This window comes from Rana temporaria, chromosome 8 (genome assembly GCF_905171775.1).
Source record: "Rana temporaria chromosome 8, aRanTem1.1, whole genome shotgun sequence".
Classification (NCBI taxonomy): Eukaryota; Metazoa; Chordata; class Amphibia; order Anura; family Ranidae; genus Rana; species Rana temporaria.
Genome location: NC_053496.1, coordinates 100,527,414 through 100,539,217, shown reverse-complemented (window position 1 = coordinate 100,539,217; position 11,804 = coordinate 100,527,414). Strand labels below are relative to the sequence as shown.

Below are 11,804 nucleotides of genomic sequence, written 5' to 3'. Positions count from 1 at the left end.
CTTTATTCCCTAGGGTTTCTACTAAAAATATATATATTGTTTGGGGGTTATAAATAATTTTTTTGCAAAAAATACTGATTTAAACTTGTAAACAAAAAGTGCCAGAAAAGGCTTGAAGTCTTCAAGTGGTTAATTCCAGACAGGCGCTGCTGTATAATACCTGTATGCTAATATATGGGGAAGAGGATGACAACTCAGCCCCAGACCTCCACTCCTCTGACCCCCTTAGCCTCCTCCCTCTCTGAGGCAAAGTTCACATTTGTGCATTATGGGAATGCATGCAAAATTGCATGTTCATGGGGACAAGGGCCTCTTCCCCACACACAACCCTGGCTGATGATTGTGGGGTCTGCGGGTGGGCAGCTTATCGCAATCTGGAAGCCCCCTTTCACAAGGAGGCCCCCAGATCTGGCCTCCCATGTGAATGAGTATGGGGTGAATGTGAATAATGTCATCGGGTGGCCCGCCCAGAACTGTCAGATGGCGGAGCTGTTAGACGGTGGGAGCCTTCTTCGAGTGCGGAACTCTTTTCTTTTTTTTCGGGTCAGTGGTAGCGGATGGGGGACGACGACAATTGTTTTAGTTTTGATTTTTTAATAAAGGATTTATAAAAACTGCCTACTGTCTTTTTTTTTTACACCATACTTTTTTTTCTAGATTCTGAGAAGTCCCCTGCCCATAGATCCCCAAAATCACCAGCCAGGGTTGTGGGGAAGTGGCCCTTGTCCCAAAGCACCTCCCAATATTGAGGGCATTTTGCCTGGTATGGTTCAGGAGGGAGAAAGCTGCTCTCTCGTCCCCCCCTTTCCTGGCCTGCATGCTCAGATAAGGGTCTGGTATGGATTTGGGGGGGGCCACACTGTTTAAAAAAAAACAAAAAACTGGCGTGGGTTTCCCCTTAAAATTCATACCAGACCCGAAAAGGCCTGGCTTCTGTAGGGGATGAAGGGACCAAAAGGACAGCGGTTGTGAATCCTTCAGAAAGGTGCCTTTACACCCCTTCATCTGCTCTTGAAGTTTCCATTCTGGTGGAAAGATCTTGAGTCCAGGAATTTAGAGTGGGCCAAACTAGCAGGGGGGATTCACCAGAGCCCTGACCTTCTATGAGGAGAAAGGCCAAACTAACCACCAATTGCTCCTGCAATAGCCACATCCAACTTCCGGCCAGAGGAAAAAACCTGCTATCATATAGACTCTTACAACCACCCTGCCTGAGGATGGCTCTGTTGACCAAAGACTGGGCCTAATAGCTCTCTTCATTGTCACTGAACATAGCACAGACTTAGGGGTACATTGATAACAACATATGCTACTGCATCCACAAAGCATCTGAGTATTTAAGCTCAAGAAGAGCACAAATAACCTGCTCTTTCGGCAACTCATGGTGACCTTGAGATTCTGGGTCCCACTCTATTGCACTTGCCACAAAATCCTGCAATCATTGGCTTACAAGCAACCCTTGCCTCTTGACATATTTTGAACCTCAGGGCTCTGAAGGGTTTTAGGAAAACACCCTGACACACCCCCGCGAGCCTCCAAGGGTACCCCCAACTTAGAGCGCCACTTTCCTTTTTCTAAGATGGCCACCGAGTAGCCCACCCGCCTTGTGCAAGCCTGTACATACAAAAAAATTACCGCCACACAAGGTCCGCTGCACATCATGTGCTGACGCCATAGCCAGCCCTGAGATCAAGAAACAGCCACAGAACCTGGACCAGATCATGCACACACGCCAGTCACAAGGAATATCACAGGTGAAAGGAAAAAAACTGCAGACAAAAGGAAAAAAGCCAAATCGCTGCCACAAAGAAAAAATTACGAAGCCTAATGAAGGTAGAGGCACCTGCACCAAGATTCAGCTCAGGTGTTTTACAGACTCTGGGCTCTAAACACTAGCTTGGGTGCACCACATGAGGTTCTGACATTTTTTTTGTATAATCTTTATTTTATATTTTTAGTATAACATACATTGAGAAAAACAGAGAGAAGACAATAAATGTAAAGGGGTTATACAGGGGATTGGGGGAAGGGGGGGCATTAGGCTACAAGCACAAAAGAACCTTTGATACATCCAGTAGCCAGCTTCATATATGACTTCATCAAGTTATACTCAAACAACAGAGGGGTGTGTGTGCATTCAAACCATTGTATCAAGACAGGATTGCGTTCTCACGTATTAGAAACAGCACCATGAGCATGCTGTGCCCATTATAACCCAGAATGAGATGGGAAGGGGAGGGGTTAAGAAAAAAAAGGGGGGGCACAATTGGAAACAATAAACATAACAAACAATCAGCACAACATCTGTGGGTAAAAAATTGTATCGATAATAAAGAGCCTGGGGGTCTTTGGCCCACAGGTCTCATCCTCAAGGAATTTGTATTAACCAACCGGTCCAGGGGCGGCATTATTTGGTTGCCTGTACCGTATTGGACGTATAATGTATCCAAGTGGCCCATATAGTGTAGAATTTATCATACCTGTCCTTACACTTTGCCATCCACTCCTCTGCTGCCATAATAGTGTTGACCAAACGCACCCAGTCGGGTCATGGGCTGACTTCCAGGGTATGGGAATCAGACGTCGGGCGGCATTTAAGAGGTGTGGTAGAATCGATTTATGGTAGAGGCTGAGAGGAGTGGATGGCACGTGAAGCAAGAACTCCAATGGGGAGTCCAGCATGTCTATATCCAAAATAGTTTTTATATGGGTCCTGACATCCTGCCAGAAGGGTCGAAGCGCTGGGCACGACCACCATATATGTAGGAAGGGGCCTCAAAGCCCACATCCCCTCCAGCAGGCAGCAGAAGTCATTGAATATATCTTGGCTAAAGCTGCTGGAACCTTGTACCAGCAAGTCAGCTGATTAAAGCCATTTTCTTGCATCTTAGTATCCACTGAGCTCTTGTGGGTAAAATGATATAGATGACTCAATTGAATCTCTGTAAAGGTATGCCGCAAGTCTCTCTCCCATTCTCGTATGTATATTGGCTTACTCTGGGACTCCACAGACTGCAACATCTCAGAGCACAGAAATAGAGTGAGGAATGGGGTCTGCAGCCTTGCATAACCTTTCAAACGGGGTCAGGGAGGAAGGAGGTCTAATGGGATGAGGCAGACTTTGGATAAAGTGATGTAGTTGCCTGTAGCGCCACTCGTCCATTGTGAATCGGCCGAATTGGGAGTGGAGCCTGTCCAATGAAACTAGGCCTTGCTCATGTACAAACCTTCCACATTGCGTTTCCCCATCCCTTGCCCACATGCGGAAGTAGGAGAGGTGTTCCCCCCGGGGTGAACCAGGGGAAGCCCCCTAGGGGTGCAAGCAGGGACACAGGCTGTGACAGCATTCTCTGAGCATTTATTGTATCCCACAACCTCAGCACGTGGACAGAGACTGGCGATCCGAAGTCCGAAAAGGCCTCGGCAACCCTGGGGAAGATTTAGTGGTGGTATGATGCTGCCAGTCTAAAATCCTTTGCAGGGCAACCGCCTCATATTACCTTCATATGGAAGGAACTCCCAGCCCCCTAGCCTCTTAGGATGTTGCAGTGTGTGGAGGGCCAAGCGAGGTGAATGACCCTGCCATATTAATTTCAAGAACAGGCTGTTCTTGAAGGCTGAGGAAAAAGACCTGAGTAGTGATATAGGCACCATGTGAAGGTAGAAGAGAATTCTTGGCAGTAAATTAATTTTCAGCATACTGACTCAGCCCATCCATGAGAAGGTGTTACGATCCCAGTGCAAAAGATCGGCTTTAATCATGGTAAGTAAAGGGGCTCAGTTACACTTATATAAGTGTGTGAATGTAGTTGGGAGGTAGATGCCCAAGTATATTAAGGAGGAGCTGCACCATGTGAAGGAAAATGAGGCTTGCAGTTGGGAACGCATCATAGGAGGAATAGCAAGGGGGAGGATCTCTGACTTACTATAGTTTTTTTTAAGTTAGAGAGAGAATGGAATCTCCATAATTCCGCCATGATGTTGGGAAGGAAAATCAGCGGGTCTGTCACGTCCCTAGTGGTAGAGCCTAATGTGCAGAGGACGGCCTCTCTTACAGCTCTAACTCTGAGCCCCTGGTAGAGCAGACAGGAAGCGCAAGAGTGCAGAGTCACACGAGTGCCTGGCAGGATCGCTGATGATGTCGCTGGGCTGGAACCTCTGAAGAGACTGTAGAAGAACACCGGTACAGGAAAAGACCAGGAGCAGCTGTCAGCAGATAGCAGGGGCGGCTTTGTGCAGGAATACCACAGAGAGGAGAGCAGATGAGGCTGCGGATGGATGAGTGCTCAACAGGACTCAGAAGGGCTGGAGAGATAGCGGATGCAGGCAGGCCGAGTCATACACTAGCGGGCACGTCAGGAACAGAAGCAAAGGCAGGAGCGTAGTCAAAGTGCAGGCCGGGTAAGTATTGGGCTGGCAGTGAGGTAGCAGGAGAGGCAGGCAGAAGCAAGGTCAAACAAGCCGGGTAAGGTGCAGGTAGAAAGCAGGAGCGTCAGGGCCAAGCCGGGTCGGGTAACAGGAACAGGAATCAGATACTGGAATCAGGATACACAAACGCTGTAGAACGGAAAGCACCCGAGTCTGGGTACTTACCCAGTTTAAATAGCCTGTCTGGCGCCAAACAGTCATGGGGTGCACGCCACGGCGCGCGCACGTGCAAGGGCGCCAACGGTGCTCTCACAGGAACTTGAGTCACTGGCCGTCTTCTACGGCCGCCATTTTGGACGTTGGCATGCCCTTCCTGACAGGGTCTGTGACGTAAAATAGTATGTCATCGGCGTATGCTGACAATTTATGTTATGTCGTCCCTACCGTGAACCCTGTGATGTTAGGATTTGACCTTAACATATTGAGCAGCGGTTCTAGGGTGAGGGCGAATATTAGTGGGGATAGAGGGCACCCCTGCCTTGTCCCATTCTGCATAGGAAAGGAGTTAGAGAGCATCCCATTAACCTTAACCCGGGCTTCTGGGGAACTGTATAAGAGCCTATCCACCTTAGCATGTTGTGTCCTAGGCCCTTCTGGATAATACCGCCTGAAGGTCCAGATAGTAGGAGACAGGGTGAGCTGGACCACTGCAGGTTTGCCCAGTGAATTAGTTGGATAACTCGGTTGGAGTTTTCTCTAGCCTCCCTCCCCGTTATGAGACCTGTTTGGTATGGGTGAATTACTGCCGGTAGAACAGGTTTTAGACGATTTGCCAGGATCTTTGCCAAAATCTTGGTGTCAGTGTTTAACATGAAATCGGCCTATAGCTGCTGGGGGTGGAGGACCGTAATATGGGCTAACAGTGCCTCTTTCGGAAGGGAAATGCCTGATGCCAGGGCCTTAAAATATGTGCACATGCAATCAGACAGAAGTGAGAAAAATTTGCGGTAGTACGCATTGGTGAACCCATCAGGTCCAGGATGCTTTCCTTGTGGAAGGTTCTTAATTAGTTACAGCTATAGGCTTGTCAAGCTGCTCACTGATTTGTGTCGATAGTTGGGGGGCCAGTGCTTCTTCTAGATATTGTGAAATGCATTCCGTTTTCTGTAGGGGTGTGTGACTTAAGAGTGTGGCAGGGAGCTGGTAAAGTTGAGCATAGTATTCCAGAAAGGTGTCTGCGATTTTTGAGGACAGTACCGTTTGGGAACCTGAGGTGGTTTTCAGCTTATTTACATGGCCAGACGTGCGTTGGCTTTTAAGGGATCTGGCCAAGAGTCTCCCACATTTGTTTCCAAACTCGTAAAAATGTATGAGAAACATATCTCAATCTATCCCACGTGTGCATTTCTAATAGAGTAGAATGTTTTTCCTTAAAGGATCACTAAAGGAATTTTTTTTCCCAGCTAAATAGCTTCCTTTACCTTACTGCAGTACTGGTTTCATGTCCTTATTGTTCGTTTTTGCTTTGAAGTTGCTGTAATTCTGCTGTGATCTCCACACTTCCTGGTTGCCTGTTTCCTTATAACCACAGTACTGGGAGCTTTTCACGGTGGTCTAAGCTGTCATTACTGTGTGTCTAAAACTTAACAGAACCAATCAGATTAATTTTAAAAACAAAACACTGCCCTGGATTTGTTTGTTTTTGTTCTGTGTGTCTCTTTAGTTCACAGGAACATGAAACCAGTTTAAAAGTGAAAGTGAAACTAGAGGCACATTATATGATTGCTTTTTTTATCTATTTGTAATCATTTTTAAAAGGAATAAGTTAACTTTTATGTCTCTATACCCTGTAAACAGTCATTTCAGCAAAAAAAATGTTTCCTTTAGTGACCCTTTAAGGGACACAAACTCTGCATATAGGGGTAGAGTCATTTGGGCCAGTAGGGACTGAAGTTCCTCAGTGCGTGCCTTTTTGAGCCTGGATCCCTGGGCGATAAGCTCTCCCCGAACCACAGCCTTATGACCCTCCCACACGGACGCCAACCCTGTCTCCCCCGTCATATTCTCCTTAAAATAAAAGGAAAGGGTGTCTGAGACCTGCTTCTGGGCCACTGAATCATCCAGCTGGTTTTCGTTTTAATCGCCACATCCATCGGCGGGTATATAGAGGAGCGAGAGAGACGGAGATGGGTGCATGGTCAGAGATCGTAAGTGATCCAATCGACGCACCGGAAAGGGACTTCAGATAGTGTTGGTCTACCAATAGGAGATCTATCCGCGTATGCATGTTATGCGTGGCGGAATAGTAACTTAAGTCTTTTGTAGTGAGGTGGAGCACTCTCCAGCAGTTGACCAGATGATTGGCATGTAGGGACTTACAGAAATGTTTAAGAAATGCGAACGAGTGTGTGGAGCGACCAGAGGAGGTATCCATCTGTGGGTCGGGACAGACATTAAAGTCTCCCCCTACCACCAGCTGCCCCTCACGGAAAGTGTAAAGGGTATTTAGTAGCTTGTCCAAAAATGCCAATTGCCTGGTATTTGGGGCATAAAGCGCCACAAGGGTAAGCTTGCGACCTAGCAGAGTGCCTTTCAGAAAGACATCTGCCATCTGGATCCGCATAGTGGTCCAGGGGAATGAAAGGGCAATTTTTATGTATGGCAACTGCCACTCCACCAGATTTAGGTCGGGTGAGTTGCTGAGATACCACTGATTGTACAGATGTGTGGGGAGGCGGGGAACCGAGTCAGTCCTGAAATGAGTTTCCTGCAAGAGTAAAATGTGTGCACCCAGTCTCTTTGTCTCAAGCCACAACTTACTGTGTTTGGATGGGGAGTTCAGGCCACGAACATTGTACGTTACGATCTTCATAGCAGCCATGGTTGGTCACCTGGTAGTGCAGCCCCGCGAGCACACGGAGGAGAGACCCCAAAAAAACTGAAGTGCTGAAAGGATAAAACATAGAAGTATAACCCAGAGAAAAAAAAACAGCCAGCCCAAAAGGGTTTCCAGTGACATACGCACCGTGGATGTCCTCGTCTGAGGAGTATAACTCCCAGGAGTTCACCTATGGAGGGTGAGTGGTGAGACATCAGGCAAGAACCCATCTAAAGGTCCCGCTCCAGTCAATAAGCACATTCGTGGTTCGCATGTGCATTTGAATTATCTGCAGCAGCAATAGCAGTCCTGAAAATAGAAGAAAAAATTAAGAAAATAGGAAGGGGGAGTAGAGTAATCAGGAACTGGAACAGTCAACGTGCAGTTGAGGAGGAAGAAGGCCTCCGCTCAGCAGTGGCAGCGGGGTCATCGCGTGGTTTGTTTTGGCGTCTTCAACGAGCCGGTCGCCAAGGCTCCAGACGAACAAGTGCTGGAAACTATGGAGAAGTGCTCCATACCGGTATGTCCACCACAGGCAGGCCCAAAGACACGACAATCACAGATGCCTGTGGATGTGCGCCTCAGGGGGCGTGCGAGAAGCGCGATCAAGGGAGGACATCATGTGATGCCCTCCTGGAAATGTGCAACCGTGCTGTAGCTGTCATTTAGCTATAGCGCAGTTGTGAAGAGGTTAAAGTGGATGTAAACCCCCCCAAAAAAAAATGTTTTATGTCACTATGTAGAGAATACGATTTCCTATCATCTGTGCCCAGTCCTGCCACACAGAGTTAATCCAGCGCTGAGCAATCCTCTTTTTATTGTTCAGTGAAATAAAACAGACTTCCAGATAAAGACCAAAGTTCTTGCTTGAGTGACAGGTTATTTACATATCTTGTGCACTAGCTTGCAGACATGCACAGCTTCTTGTCTATGTATATTCTGATGGCTGTTTACACTGAACTGTGGATCACCCCATATTTTGAAAACAATTAATCAAAACACAGGAAAGACAGCCAATCCTGGGAGAGCTGGACGGGAGAGGAGAGGAGGAGAGGGGAGGGGGATGGGAATCGTGCACTTTACAGAAATTGTGCATGTCTGCAAGCTAGTGCACGAGATATGTAAATAACCTGTCACTAAAGCAAGGACTTTGGTCTTTATCTGGAAGTCTGTTTTATTTCACTGAACAATAAAAAGAGGATTGCTCAGAGCTGGATTAACTCTGTGTGGCAAGACTGGGCACAGATGATAGGAAATCTTTATTCTCTACATTGTGACATAAAAAAAAAAAAATGGGGTTTACATTCACTTTAACCTCTTCACAACTGCACTATAGCTAAATGACAGCTACAGCACGGTTGCACATTTCCAGGAGGGCATCACTTGATGTCCTCCCTTGATCGCGCTTCTCGCACGCCTCCTGAGGCGCACATCCACAGGCATCTGTGATTGTCGTGTCTTTGGGACACAGCTGATCACAGATCGTGGTAAAGAGTTAGGCCCCGTACACACGACCGGACATGTCCGCTGAAACTGGTCCGCCGACCAGTTTCAGCAGACAGATCCGATCGTGTGTATAGGCTAGCGGACAGATTTCCAGCGGACAAATGTTTCTTAGCATGCTAAGAAACATGTCCGCTGGGAAGCTGTCCGGCGGACATGTCCGCTGGTTAGTACGTCTAACCAGCGGACCGAAATCCTGCGCATGCGTCGAATTGATTCGACGCATGGGTGGAAGCATTGAACTTGTGCGAGAGAGAACGTCGGTGTCGTCTACGTCACCGCGTTCTCTGTCCACGCGGATTTCGGTTTGATGGTGTGTACAACCATCAGACCAAAATCTCCGAGCGGACATGTCCGATGAAAACGGTCCGCGGACCGTTTTCATCGGACATGTCCGCTGGTGTGTATGAGGCCTCAATCGCAGCGGCTCTTTACTATGTGATCAGCTGTTTCCAATCTGAGTGTAAACAGGATTTGCTGGATATCGGCATTCCTCTCCTCACACTGACAGCGTGTGAGGATAGAAGAGCCAATAATTGGCAAATCCACACAGGGGACATCTACACTGATCATTAGTGTCCTGATTATTAGTGCAGCCCCAACAGTGCTGCCAACTAGTGCCAATCAGTGCTGCTGTAAACCAGTGCCCATCAGTGCCACCTATCAGTGCCCATCACTGCAGCCTCATCAGTGAAGGAGAAAATGTACTTATTTACCAAATATTATAACAGAAACAACGATTTTTTTTCACATTTTTTGGTCTTTTTTCTTTGTTTAGCAAAAAAATTAAAAACGTAGTAATTAAATACCACCAAAAGAAAGCTCTATCTGTCTTTAAAAAAATGATAACAATTTTGGTTGGGTACAGTATTGCATGACCGCGCAATTGTCATTCAAAGTGTAACAGCGCTGAAAATTAGCCTGGGCAGGAAGGGGGTAAAAGTGCCTGGTATTGAAGTAGTTAATGTAAGGTAAAACTGGAAATATATACAATGCAAACATTCTCCTGACAGCTGTAACACACACCGGGGAAACCTGGAATGCGATCCCCTGATATTTTACAAATGTATCCAGTGCCAAGGATAAAACATTTCTTCCTACAATGTATATATATATATATGGGGTGTTTCTGTACCCGGCTGGCCATGACATTGCTACACTAATATCTCCCATCCAAACATCTCTTCCAGCTGCTCAACCAAACTTCCAGCTTCCAGACTACACCGTACAGTTTACGTCACACCCGCTATAACCTCTGACATTGCGAACTCCCTGCTCTGTCAATCACCCATCTCTAAAGCCTGGTTGGCTCTCTGCTAAAAATAACCCTGCCCACACCACTGCTACACCCGCCCTTCCAAATACAGCGAAACCGCTGTGTCTATTGGTCCCGCCTCCCATTGGTTTCCTCTGGTCTATTGGATAATATGCCTGCTTGTTAGACGTGAGCCGCCTGTGATTGGTGTAGGGCTGTGGTTTCCAGGTGTCGTGGTAGGCTGCGTTACCACGTCAGTGAAGTTTACAGGGAAGACTCCAGCCGGCTTGTAGCCGGGGCCTGTGATAAGGTAGTGGCGCCTCTGGTCAGCATTGATTGATTTCTATGTGACCAGCAGCCGAGGAACAGGCAGTAATCCGGGGACTCCGTGCCGACGTCTTTCTGCGTTCCTGCTGAAGGAGCTGAATGTAAAGCCAACGTCACCGCCGCTGCCTAGGCCGCCATCTTGGATTGAGGGTCAGTCCCACTGACAGGTAATAGAGAACAGGAGCTGGGCTCTGATTTATACAGTGCTCAGGTATGAGGGGAAACGGTTCTGTTCAGTGGAGGTACACAGGGGCCCCTCTATGGTAGGAGACGGTTCTGTTCAGTGGAGGTACACAGGGGCCCCTCTATGGTAGGAGACGGTTCTGTTTAGTGGAGGTACACAGGGGCCCCTCTATGGTAGGAGACGGTTCTGTTCAGTGGAGGTACACAGGGGCCCCTCTATGGTAGGAGATGGTTCTGTTCAGTGGCGTTACACAGGGGGCCCCTCTATGGTAGGAGACGGTTCTGTTCAGTGGAGGTACACAGGGGCTCCTCTATGGTAGGAGACGGTTCTGTTCAGTGGAGGTACACAGGGGCTCCTCTATGGTAGGAGACGGTTCTGTTCAGTGGAGGTACACAGGGGCCCCCTCTATGGTAGGAGACGGTTCTGTTCAGTGGAGGTACACAGGGGCCCCCTCTATGGTAGGAGACGGTTCTGTTCAGTGGAGGTACACAGGGGCCCCCTCTATGGTAGGAGACGGTTCTGTTCAGTGGAGGTACACAGGGGCCCCCTCTATGGTAGGAGACGGTTCTGTTCAGTGGAGGTACACAGGGGCCCCTCTATGGTAGGAGACGGTTCTGTTCAGTGGAGGTACACAGGGGCCCCTCTATGGTAGGAGACGGTTCTGTTCAGTGGAGGTACACAGGGGCCCCTCTATGGTAGGAGACTGTTCTGTTCAGTGGAGGTGCACATGGGACCCCTCTATGGAAGGAGACTGTTCAGTTGAGGTGCACATGGGACCCCTCTATGGTAGGAGACAGTTCTGTTTAGTGGAGATACACAAGGGCCCCTCCTATGGCAGGAAACCGTTCTGTTCAGTGGAGGTACACGGGGCCCCCTCTATGGTAGGAGACGGTTCTGTTCAGTGGAGGTGCACATGGGAACCCTCTATGGTAGGAGACTGTTCTGTTCAGTGGAGGTGCACATGGGACCCCTCTATGGTAGGAGACTGTTATGTTCAGTGGAGGTGCACATGGGAACCCTCTATGGCAGGAAACCGTTCTGTTCAGTGGAGGTACACAGGGGGCCCCTCTATGGTAGGAGACGGTTCTGTTCAGTGGAGGTACACAGGGGGCCCCTCTATGGTAGGAGACGGTTCTGTTCAGTGGAGGTACACAGGGGGCCCCTCTATGGTAGGAGACGGTTCTGTTCAGTGGAGGTACACAGGGGGCCCCTCTATGGTAGGAGACGGTTCTGTTCAGTGGAGGTACACAGTGGGCCCCTCTATGGTAGGAGACGGTTCTGTTCAGTGG

General features: G+C 48.3%; 1 protein-coding gene across 8 annotated transcripts in view; it reads left to right on the top strand.

Moving 5' to 3' along the window:
- The first annotated feature begins 10,186 nt into the window (after window positions 1-10,186).
- GBF1 (golgi brefeldin A resistant guanine nucleotide exchange factor 1) overlaps window positions 10,187-11,804 on the top strand; it is a 273,421-nt gene continuing 271,803 nt past the window's right edge. For 4 of the 8 annotated variants that reach the window (XM_040362371.1, XM_040362370.1, XM_040362369.1 and 1 more), the window contains exon 1: window positions 10,187-10,498. The gene's annotated coding sequence lies outside the window, so the exon portion shown is untranslated. The remainder of the gene's footprint in view (window positions 10,499-11,804) is intronic. The other 4 variants (XM_040362373.1, XM_040362374.1, XM_040362372.1 and 1 more) reach the window with 1 other exon arrangement.